At 40.1% G+C, this 12235-nt stretch overlaps 1 non-coding gene across 1 annotated transcript; it reads right to left on the bottom strand.

Annotated features, from left to right (window-relative positions):
* Positions 1 to 1507: 1507 nt before the first annotated feature.
* LOC123325567 lies at positions 1508 to 1611 on the bottom strand. The gene has a single exon (XR_006540506.1). It is a non-coding gene; the product is annotated as a U6 spliceosomal RNA (small nuclear RNA).
* Positions 1612 to 12235: the final 10624 nt, after the last annotated feature.

The following is a 12235-nucleotide window of genomic DNA, read 5'->3' as shown; positions in this document are numbered from 1 at the left end:
GAAGTGTAAAGAAAGATAAACACATGGCAGCTCTCTAAAGCCTGTTTCTGGAAACCTAGCAGGAGGGAACAGATAGCCATTGTTCAGAGCCTGTAAAGTGTTATGAGACTACAGTGGGAAATGCATACTTAGGGAAGACCAAACTTTTGATGGATCAGAAATTGAAATGTTTGTAATTAAACTGGAATTAAACCAGTGGTGACAGAGGGTTTTTTGGGTGAAAGGATATAGAGGTAGGAGAGCAAGAAAACAAGACTCAAGATCAAGGAGTTGTCAAGTTCAGTTGGATCAGGAATTCTCATAAGAAAACAAAACAAAACACTGGAGAAAACCTGATTTCCCCTGGAATAGACTTGACCGTGTGTGAGAAAAAAGTATTGCTGAAGCCCTTTTGCTAGAAGTGACTCTAGAACTGTATTCCTATGTGGCAACAATGACCACCTCAATAATCTATACATACAATCACCAAATTCTAGTCTGCCAAAGAACCCCATAATAATAGCTTTCTGTGGGAGCTTGTTCATGCCTTAAGCCTTTTTAGATTCTGCACATCTGTGAAAGAGCTCGGGAAATAACCTAAGTCCAGCACTGAGTTCACATGCAAGCAAAAGGTGTCCTGCACTTCAGGGCCTGCCTATCACAAACCCAGTATAAAGGAATTTTGTAAGGAAATACAGGTGGCCTTACTATGGATCCAGCACTCAGCCCCGACATAGAACAACCTGGAACCGTAGACTTTCCCGCTGGGACTAACCTTGTTCAGGCTCTAGGGAAATGTTCGTGCCTATTTTGTGCCCTGTGTCCTAGAAAAAAGTGATTATATCTGGGTCTCTGTTGCTGTTGGAGAAAGAAACCACTTTGGAGTGAAGGCAGGCTTTGAACAGCAGAAACCCTTGAGTATGAGAAAACATATGGAGTGATTTATCAAGTCCCTCCTTGCAGATAATAGGAATGCATATTCACTCTTTCCTAACAAAGTGTCCTTTCCCAGTAGAACAGCTATTGTTCTTGCTATTCTGTGTGGTTCTGATTCATGGTTCCAGGGATTACTCTCAGACTAGCGTGGTATTCATAGCAGTTGCATATGGTGGCTGTGGAACATTTTGCATAGTACTATGAATTTTTTAGTTTATAGAATATTTACTCTATTGCTATTAAATTTCTATACCCATTACATTAATCATCCAAGTATCATTGGACCATCCACAGAACACAGAGATGTGCACAATAAAAATTAATGTGCTTGTCTTTGATAATTTGCTGACATCCAGTCATACAAAAACCATAGATTTGGACATATTTCCAATTTTGTCATAATGACAGTGACACATGTCAAAGTAAGAGAATAAATCATTTTTTACAGTGCGGTAGCTTGATTTACAACTTAAATATTGAGACATTCGGTATGCTGGCCTCCAATTTTACCTTTTATTTTTTTTCATTTTATAGGCATTGAATAGTTTACCAATTGGTACAATAGGATTTTTTAATATGCAGAAAACATGAAAAAAATATGGAACACTTCATGAATTTGTGTGTCATCCTTGTGCAGGGGCCATGTTAATCTCTGTATCATTCCAATTTTGGTATATGTGCTGCCAAAGCGAGCACTCCCAATTTTACTCAATTTTTAAAGATTTTATTTATTTGTCAGAGAGAGAGAGCACAAGCAGGGGAGGTGGCAGGCAGAAGGAGAAGCAGGATCCCCGCTGAGTAAGGAGCCCGATGTGGGACTCGATCCCAGGACCCTGAGATAATGACCCAGGCGTCACTCTGATTTTATTCTTATCTTGAGTCCTGCAACCCTTACTTCTGGGCCTGTCTTACCACACTTGACCCAGCACTATCCAGTTGACCAGAGTTAGGTGACGTGTCTTATTCATAGTGACATTTCAAGAAGGAAAAGAAGTTATATCATCTTAGCCTGAAAATAACTTACTATTCACTCAGAAAATATTGATACATGCCTTTGGTTCTGGTGACATAGTTTCTTTCTAAAGAGGATTTTCTCTTCCTGAAAAAAGTCAGTCATTTTTATGTTCTGCCTTCTTACAAAGTTTTGTCACTGAAATTTCCATGCTATGAGTTGTAATACAGAACATATGCAGAATAAATTCTGGTCTTGCGCAGAGAAGGACTTAGGGAAATCCTCACTTTTCAAAGGTCACTGCTTGCTGTCCGTGACACTTTGTAATAACTTCGCCCCTCATTTAGTATTGCTTATGCACTGTGTGTGGGGATAATAAAATGGGATGTCAAATTAGTCTGTTTGTCGGTATACATACAGCATACACAGACATATATAATATATATATTTATAATGAATTTATCTCTGTAAATAAACTATGATAGAGAGAAGAGATGTAACAAAATATGTTAAATCTATATTGGGAGCTTGTATAGTGCCCAGGAAAATTTTTCTATAATAGTGTAAGTAAAAGCCATCTATTAGGGTGAGTTGCCTGGAGTAGAGAGAAGATAGTAGTTTGTCTTCGAGGGCAAATGACAAAGATGGGACCCCATCCTGAATCTAGGATGGATAGTCTATGCCTCCTGCTACTCTTTTTTATTTTATTTTATTTTTTTTTAAAGATTTTATTTATTTATTTGACAGAGAGAGAGACACAGAGAGAGAGGGAACACAAGCAGGGGGAGTAGGAGAGGGAGAATCAGACTCCCCATTGAGCAGGGAGCCGGATGCAGGGCTCCATCCCAGGACCCTGGGATCATGACCTGAGCTGAAGGCAGACACCCAACGATTGAGCCACCCAGGCACCCCTCTTTTTTTTTAGATGCACCCCCACTAACAAAGGACCAGGTTCCAGGATGGGAGCCCCTACCCTCTCCTTTACGTAGAGGCCCAGAAGTATTTGGACCTGTCCTGCTGCTTGGCTTTGTTCTTTGTTATTTCTTAACTAGTCTTAGGATGAAGACTTAGGCCTTTTCTTCTGAAGAAAAGTTAAAGAATCTTGAGTAACTCTTTGAAAACAAGCTCACTAAGCCTTGCCCTTGAAACCATAATATCACTTCTAAAGATTGTTTGTTCCAGACGTGCTTTGGAAACGTAGGATAAACCACTTGGAAAATGATAAACTTTAAGAGAGAATATAATATTTGGTTTTAAAAATATGTTTGATTTTTCCTAAATGTGTTGTGTGAAGCATATTATGTCAGTAAAGTAAATGAAGCCTGGTTTCTGATAAACTTAGTAGCATTAGATTTATTCATAACATCCAAGATTTTTTTTAAGTAGTTTAAAATTAATTATATTTTGAGAAAAATTTGGCAGTTCACATCATTGGGAGATAATTATAAACACCCTCCCTTAAGCATCTTATAAACCAGACTACTGATTTCCAGGATGCCATCATCTGGGTAATAGAATGTCATCTGTTCTCCTTCATTACTGTTTTCTTATTTCTTTAGTTTGTTTATTTCATAAAGCCCTTTGGATTGAAAACCCCATTGTAGAATTGTCAGAGTGGAAAAGATCTTTAAATACATTGTTACTCTTATGATTTTTTTCTCTTATTATAAAATTAGAATCATACCTAAAAATGAAAATCAACATGTATTCACATTATTTTCTCCTCTTCCAGTTTCAACCTAAGCCTCTATTTTTTCCATGCCTTGTGTCCTTTTCTCTTAAATTATAGTATATAGTCTTTTGTTTTCTGATTCTCAGATATGCTTGTCTCTCTTGGGCTTATCTGTCCCAAACTGTTTTGTAGGCATTTCTATTTATTTTACTTTTTTCAACTTGGTTTGGTTTAGAACTCTTCTGCCAAGGGTCCCTTGCTTTCTAATTTCTTTATGTTAATGCAAATCTACATAATTGCTTTATATGTTTGGTTATTGGGCCCTCTGCCAATTCCATCCCTCCCATTCCTTGCCTCTTCACTCCTACAATCAGTGAGCTTTTACTTATAACTTAAATATACAGCTATCAAAGTTAATTAATCCGCTTGACCATTTGACTACCCATTTGGTTCTTTTCCCCATTGTCTACCTAAAACCACACCAGATTTGACAAACTACAGGCCCCAACCAAAGAAAACTACCAAAGTACTTCTATATTTACCTAACATAAAAATCTTAATAGCCAATAAAAATGCTATTTTCTTTTCTAAGTGCGTGTCTAGATTGATCCCACCAATCTTCAAATTTTGTCTTCTCTTTTCTCCAAAGAGTTATCTGCACTTTTTTCTAAGTGAAAGTGATCTTTCTAATCATACTCTTCTCAGACCATTCCCTTCTATGACTCCATTTGGCTTTTGGAAATGAATCATGTGGCCCTCTCATGCTTCTTTAATCCTCTCACATACTGTTCCAGTAAACAAATCCCTGCTAAATTTTAATTGAGGCTCTTTTCCTTCATCCTGGGAATGGAATCAGGAGAAAAGAAACTGCCCTCGGCTACATTTTTATTTGGAAGACTTATTTTTTTTTCTTAAAATGAAGCATTATCCCAGTTCACTTATTTCTCCCCCAGTCCTTCTTTCAGATAAATTTTCCATGTGTCAAGCCTCCAGCCTAGACCAATACCACCACTCATCTATGGTTTCCAAAACGCCAGCTACTACCAGTGAAGAGCCCCAAGTGCCACAGATGCCCTAACTTATCTCCTGTTCCCTAGATGTTGGCATATATATATCTTATCTCTCCAGTTAGAGTATAAATCCCTTTAGAATAAGAACTAAATGTTTCGGGGCACCTGGGTGGCTCAGTCGTTAAGTGTCTGCCTTCGGCTCAGGTCAGGATCCTGGGGTCCTGGGATCGAGCCCTGCATTGGGGTCCCTGCTCAGCAGGAAGCCTGCTTCTCCCTCTCCCACACCTCCTGCTTGTGTTCCCTCTCTTGCTGTCTCTCTCTCTGTGTCAAATAAATAAATAAAATCTTTGAACAAAAAAAAGAACTAAATGTTCCTATGATTGTCAAACCAAATGCCATATGTAGTGGGTGATAAAATCCATTTAGAAAGTTGTGACCCACGTTAAAAATAAATCAAATATAAACAAAGAGAGGATATCCCAGTGAATTGCTCATAGTAAAAATAAGAATTAGCCAAGATATGGAAACAATCTAAGTGTTGATCAGTGGATGAATGGATAAAGAAAATGAATGGATAAAGAAAAGAAATATATATATGTATATATTTAATGGAATAATATTCAGCCACAAAGAAGAAGGAAATCTTGACATTTGTGACAATATGGACGGACCTTGAGGCATTATGCTAAGTGAAATAAGTCAGACAGAGAAAGATAGGTACTCTATGATCTCACTTATATGAGGTATCTAAAAAAAACAAAAAACTGAGCTCATAAATACAGAGCACAGATTGGTGGTTGCTAGAGGTGGGGGTTGAGAAATGGAAGAAATGGGTAAAGGGGGTCAAAAGGCACAAACTTCCAGTTATAAAATAAATAAGTCATGAAAAATGTAATGTAGAGCATGGCAACGCTAATTAATAATACAGCACTGCATATTTGAAAGTTGCAAAGAGAGTAGCTCTTAAAAGTTTTCACTTCAAGAAAAAAATGTGGTAACTATATGATAACTGACGATGATGGATGTTAACTAGGCTTGTGGTGATCATTTTACAATATATACAAATATTGAATTGTTATGTTGTATATCTGAAGCTAATGTAATATGTCAATTATACCTCAATTCATAAAAACAAAATTTAGAAATGGGAGAAAAAGAGTAAGAGTTGTTTTGGGAAACATTTTAGTGTGTGGCCACTGGGTCATGACCAGAATTTTGAGAAGCACTGCACTACAGTATAAGGACACAATAGATGCCTAGTATTTGGTCATTTAAGTTGTTTATTTATTTTTTTTTAAGATTTTATTTATTTATTTGACAGAGAGAGACACAGCGAGAGAGGGAACACAAGCAGGGGGAGTGGCAGAGGGAGAAGCAGGCCTCCCGCTGAGCAGGGAGCCTGATGCGGGGCTCGATCCCAGGACCCTGGGATCATGACCTGAGCCGAAGGCAGACGCTTAATGACTGAGCCACCCAGGCGCCCCTTAAGTTGTTTAAAAAGAAGAGTTGAGGAAAGATTCGGAAGAAGCCTGTCTATGAAATTCTGACGTCTTTTTGTGGCTCTTGCTCCTTGGCCCTTCAGTCTGTGTGGGGTCTCAGCAGTCTCAGGCTGCTTCATTAAGATGATTGAGTACCTCTTTTCCTTGTTCAGAACATTTGGATGAGCCACAAATTCCCTGAGAGAATTCATATGCCGATGTAAGCCTCATGGTGGACACAACGCAGAAACCCTACTGTGGGTTTTCTATCTCCCAAATGGGAAGTTAATGATTATCGACATAAATTGCTAAACTCCACACCCTTCCATTTATTGTAGCAAATATTCGTGGAGGGCCTCCTCTGTACCAGGATTGCATGGACTGAAGATACAGAGTTGAATCAGACACAGGTTATACCCTGGAAGAGCTAATGATCTAATACAGGAGCTGACAAACTGCAGCCCACAGGCCAAATCTGGCCCACAGTCTGTCAGTGTAAATAAAGTTTTATTGGAACTCAGCCAGGCTCATTTGTTTGCAGCGTATAGTCTATGGCTGCTTTTACGCAGCCACGCAGAACTGAGTTGTTGCAATGGCAACCAGATGGCCCACAGGGCTTCAATTTTTACTGAAAAAGAACTGTGAAAAAGTTTGCCAACCTCTAATCAATAAAACATCAAAATTTAAGATAATACTTCTTTTCTATGGTACTTCTATATGCAAAAGCAACAGGTATATCAAGAACAATGTAATATTTTCCTTATTTTTATGACTAAACAACATAGATTATTGGTCTGATGGTGCAGCCTTAAAAGTATCCAAGAAGTGACCACTTTTGAAAAGCTGGTGAGAGGGGCGCCTGGGTGGCTCAGTCAGTTAAGCGTCTGCCTTCAGCTCAGGTCATGATCCCGGGGTCCTGGGATCGAGCCCCGCATCGGGCTCCCTGCTCCGCGGGAGGCCTGCTTCTCCCTCTCCCACTCCCCCTGCTTGTGTTCCCTCTCTCGCTGTGTCTCTCTCTGTCAAATAAATAAATAAAATCTTTAAAAAAAAAAAAAGAAAGAAAAGCTGGTGAGAGAGAAACATTATGATCTTAACGCAATGACATTTCATGTTTTTCTCTCTTACGCATACATAACCACCCTGCCCAGAAACTTGGATGTCTGAATACAGTGCCAATATTATCATAAAAATTACAGAGCTAAATCAGCTGATTATGAGGTCAGAGATCACCAAGGGCCTGCCCATTAGCTGAGAATAGTTCATCGTTATCATATGCTTGGCTCTAAAATTTTTGAGCAACATTAATTTGAGAAATTAACTTAATTTCACATTAAAATCTGGATCTCCCAATTCTTTTGAAAAATCACATTTGGCAGCACTCGGCCTCCCTTCCTGCATGACGAAAGCTTGCTGGGGCTGAAAAACAGCTTCTGTCTTTGGACACAACATACACACTCCAGATTACCCCAATTTCTACTGCTCCCAAATATTTCCCTGACTCAAGATTGTCAGATGCCATTTACAACAAACTTACACTGCTGTTTTTCTCAGTAAAGAAATTTCTCTATAACTATTCTTTTTTAGAAGTAGTACAATAAGATTAACCAAAGAAGATTATGTTTTAAAAAAACTTTCTTGGGGTGCCTGGGTGGCTCAGTCAGTTAAGTATCTGCCTTCTTCTTTTCTTTTCTTTTTTTTTTTTTAAAGATTTTATTCATTTATTTGACAGAGACACAGCAAGAGAGGGAACACAAACAGGGGGAGTGGGAGAGGGAGAAGCAGGCTTCCCGCCGAGTAGGGAGCCTGATGCAGGGCTCCATCCCAGGACCCTGAGCCGAAGGCAGATGCTTAACCACTGAGCCACGCAGGCGCCCCAAGCATCTGCCTTCGGCTCAGGTCTTGGTCCCGGGATCGAGCCCCACATCGGGCTTTCTGCTCACCAGGGAGCCTGCTTCTCCCTCTTCCTCCACCTGCTGCTCCCCCTGCTTGTGCTCGCTCTCTCTCTCTGTCAAATAAATAAATAAAATCTTTAAAAAAAATTTTTAAAATAAAAATAATAAAAATTTTAAAAAATAATAAAAAACTTTTATGTATTTAATATGCAAGCAAAGGGTATGTAATCAGCAGTCACACATAGTGACCTATGTTCTCTCTTAGCCCCTGTGGAAATGATGATTTAATGTCTTACACTCATAAAGAAAAGCAGAGCTGAAATGTGGCTTAGAGCATTGATCTCCAAAGAGACCCCAGGGAGTGCTTAAGAGAAACTATTGAGGTTTAGAGAGAAAATACTAGAACTTACATATTTGGTCTCCTTTTTAATCTGTATTTTATATGTTTTATATATTTTGTCAGTTTATAATATATTTATAAAGCAGTACATATACATACACATGTAACTAGATGGATATTCAAATTTATTTTAGTGATTGAGGCATGTGCTCAAACTAGCTTGCAGACTTTAGTCATGGGAACCTGGAGAGATCTGGGAAATCATCACATCCAAAGTTCCTTTTACCAATAGAGAATCTGAAGCCCCTCAAGGTCAAGTGATCTGGTCAAAGGCACAGACATGTTAGCAATATACCGCACTGCCTGCTTTCTTAGCAAAGGCCTACATGAGAAAATGGAACCAAAGTGGTGATAAATATTCCCCAGAAATAGCTGGGCGATTTGTAGGAGACGGTCAGACGTCTTCCTCCAGCATAGCACACATTTCAACTGGTGGTACCTAGAATAGTCTCTCTTTTTTGGTGAAAAATGGCATCTGATCAATTTCCCCACCTCCAGTAGAGGCCGCCCCTGTGGCCGCGTTCTCATTGGCCAGCTCCCATTGGCCCTCATCAGCCTTCTTTTCCTGTGGAAATAAAATATAAGGGCAGGAGAAAGGACATATTTGGTAATGTTACGCTCCTCAGCTTCCTGCTCGGGGCTGTCTCAGCTGCAAAATGTCAAGGGAAAAAATATCCCTCCAACTTGGAATGAATTCCAGACAGACCCTGATGCCTGCAAATTTGTCAGAGGGAGCCAAGTCCAGAAAAGCAGAACATGAAGAAGGTTCATTATTCGACTTCAAGAGACGCTCACATAATCAGACACTCTGGTATTTATGATTTTCCCCATTTCAGATGGTCTGCAGTTCACAACATTCCCCTCCCTTTACCGCTGATTCTGAAGCTTCCTTTTAAATTAAACCTCAACAGTTATTAAAAGACTCTCACATTACTTGTAAGCCGCAAACACTACTGGGAGACACTGTTCGTTCAGGGCTGTTTGGGGCTGAGGAAGGACAGCTCTTTTTGATTATTAGTCTGGGAAGGGCAGTCCAGGAAGACAAACTCACTTCACCTTGACCACGCCACCCTCCTCATCTAGTTACCACAGCAGTGCCAAGACCTCCTGCCACTCATAGCATTTGATACAATGATCCTTACTAAAAAGCAGTTATTTTATTCCATTGGCTTGCTTTTTCATTTTGGCTTTTATTTTTATGCGGGGGGGTTCCCGGAATAACCAGAAAGTGGATCCTGATACTCCCGGCTTGTGAATTTACCAGCGGGACTGTTTGTGAGGTTGAGTTTTGGGGGCTCTTAGTCTTTTCCTGGCACTCAGCACATTTTCTTTCTCTTTTAAAACCATCACCACATGCTGGCAAAAAGGTAAGGAAACCAAATTTGTCATCCAAACCTCATTACATGGCTACATACACATTTTCCCTTTGGCTTCTTGTCCTTCATTTCTAAATGCCATGGCATTTGTTAGTCCTCGGTCACCCGAAGTCCTTATTCGGGTCCTCCGATAGGCACGAAGACATCCACATAGCAGTTTTAGCAACCGGTGGAAGTGCCCACATGAGGAATAGGGTGTTCAGTCCTCACATGCGGTCTCGATGAATAAAGGTCTTCTTTTGCCTCTTCCGAAACTGTCCAACATCTCAACACTGGTTTTGCTCCTCAACAGTCTAAGGTTTGTGCTCCTTCCATGGTGATCAACTGTTAGGTCATAAACATTAGATTGTGGCATCACCGGATGAGTCAGTTGGGAGGAAGCTGGGCTGGAAATACAGCTGAAAGCCTCTGTTGACAGACAGATGCCTTCTTAATCATGGCCTGCGTGGGGAAAGGAAAACTGTGCTGGGCCCACCCCCGGCCTTGATTCACAGACCTGATCTGCTCTGGAAGGGGCTGGGAAAGCCCATCCTCAGGGAATACCACTCTGCCCTCCCCCAGGCTTCTCACAGGATAGTTGCACAACTCAGAGGAAGGGGAGACAGGACAAGGAAGCTCTTTCTGGTTACTTTTTGGGTGTAAGCAAAGAAAAACAGCTTTCACCGTCTTTTCAACATCTTGTGTGGTTCCTTCTTAAATAGCTTCTATTGTTAACGTTGCCTATTTCTTGGTGCATTCATTTTTGATAGGGTTCCTGTTCCATTTTATCGGCCTTGTCAATAAAATGGGCATCCTAAGAGCTTACCTGTTAGAAAGCAGGAGGTGGGGATACACAATATGGTTATGTTTCCTTTCATCACATTTGCCTGTCTGTTTTGGAACACCTGGGTGGCTCAGTCGGTTGAGCATCCGACTCTTGATTTCGGCTCAGGTCATGATCTCAGGGTCCTGAGATGAAGCCCCGTGTTGGGCTATGCACTGAACATGGAGCCTGCTTAGGATTCTCTCTCTCCCCCTCCCTTTGCCCCTCTCCCCTTGCCCCCGCTGGTGTGCGTGCTCTCTCTCTCTCAAAAAAAAAACAAAACAAAATTCCTCTTTTAAGCACTGGGAACTACTAGAAATTTAGCCATATTTTAAAAACACAATTTCCCGAGTCCATATTTCATTTTAGAAGAATTGATTTAATATTTCCAAATTTGGGTTTTTAGAGAGCATGATGTCAAGAGCCACTGTGCATTAGGCTGCTAGGAGATTGGTCAGTGAGAGAAACAATGTCCTTCCCTGTGTCCCCTATCAAGAACTGCTCAGTATTCTTGCCAGCCTGTTAGGCTTTATCATCCAGTCATTTTAGACCTGCAAGAGAACATTCCATCAGGAGATCAGGTTCTATCATTTCACTGGAATGCAATGTAAGACCACAGAAACTCTAGTACAAACAAATTTACCATGGCTCAGATTAATAATAGATAGCACGTAAATGGCCAGCCCCATTGTGTCCCCTCCCTGCTAAGGAAAGAATCCATGACATTAAGTTGAAAATCCAGTCAGGCAACTCGGACCAGAAGGAAGGAAGCATTTCTGGCCTTAAGGTTACAGAAGAAGTTGTGACGTTTGCCTCTTGGGGAGAATCTCATAAGAGTCACCTGAATGGTTAAGATGCAGTTCTGTCTGAGATGGGGGACAAATTTATAGGATTTCCAAGCTTTTGTTCAAGACACAGGAGTGTCGAAGTTGTTGAAAAGTGACTCCATGCATTTCTCACTGCTATTAAGATTGTTATTCAAGATCAGGCTACTTTTATATGACAAAGACAAATTCTGCTGGCTGGAAGATAAGTGAGAAGTTATTTATTACATCTCTCTTGTTTTACTGAGGACACAACCCAGGCCCAGAGAGGTCATTGTCAGATAGCCAGCAGAAGAGCTGAGCCTATAATGCAGACCCCCTTAGCTCCCTGTGCTGTGTGCTTTACTACACCATAGTTTTTACTAATAGGATAAATCGATTTAAGATGTAGCTCCACTTTGTAGGAATTTTGTTTATTTCATGAGCAGCACCGAGACAGAAATATGAGAATCTCTGGGAATTGGCATGGCTAAATATTACAATTTAGAAGAATAGCTTAGGCAGAGTACAAAAGAGGAAATGCTATCGAGATGAGTTCATTTCTACTCACTAAAAAAATTAAAAAATTAAACTCAAGATCCAACAACATTTTCCTTTACTTCGCCCAACATCAGAGGCTTTACACAGCAACTCCCCAAACAAATCTGTTTCATACATTTCATCTTTCCAACTAAGGAATTTGTTTTAATATCTAATCTTGAGTTTATTAACTTCTCTTAGAAAAAGTTCTATTTCATCTCCACAAATGCAAAATTGAACCTAATTTTACCTCTCTCGTCTTTTATAATTCTTTAAATGGATAATGCTGACTGATTTTAGAAGACATCCAACAGCTTTAATTTCCAAGATGTAAATTGCTTTCCTTCTTTCCTTCCTTCCTTCCTTCCTTCCTTCCTTCCTTCCTTCCTTCCTTC

The sequence above is a fragment of the Neomonachus schauinslandi genome, chromosome 8 (assembly GCF_002201575.2).
Source record: "Neomonachus schauinslandi chromosome 8, ASM220157v2, whole genome shotgun sequence".
Lineage (NCBI taxonomy): Eukaryota > Metazoa > Chordata > Mammalia > Carnivora > Phocidae > Neomonachus > Neomonachus schauinslandi.
The sequence above is the reverse complement of the archived record's forward strand: the minus strand, read 5'-3'. Positions and strand labels throughout refer to the sequence as shown.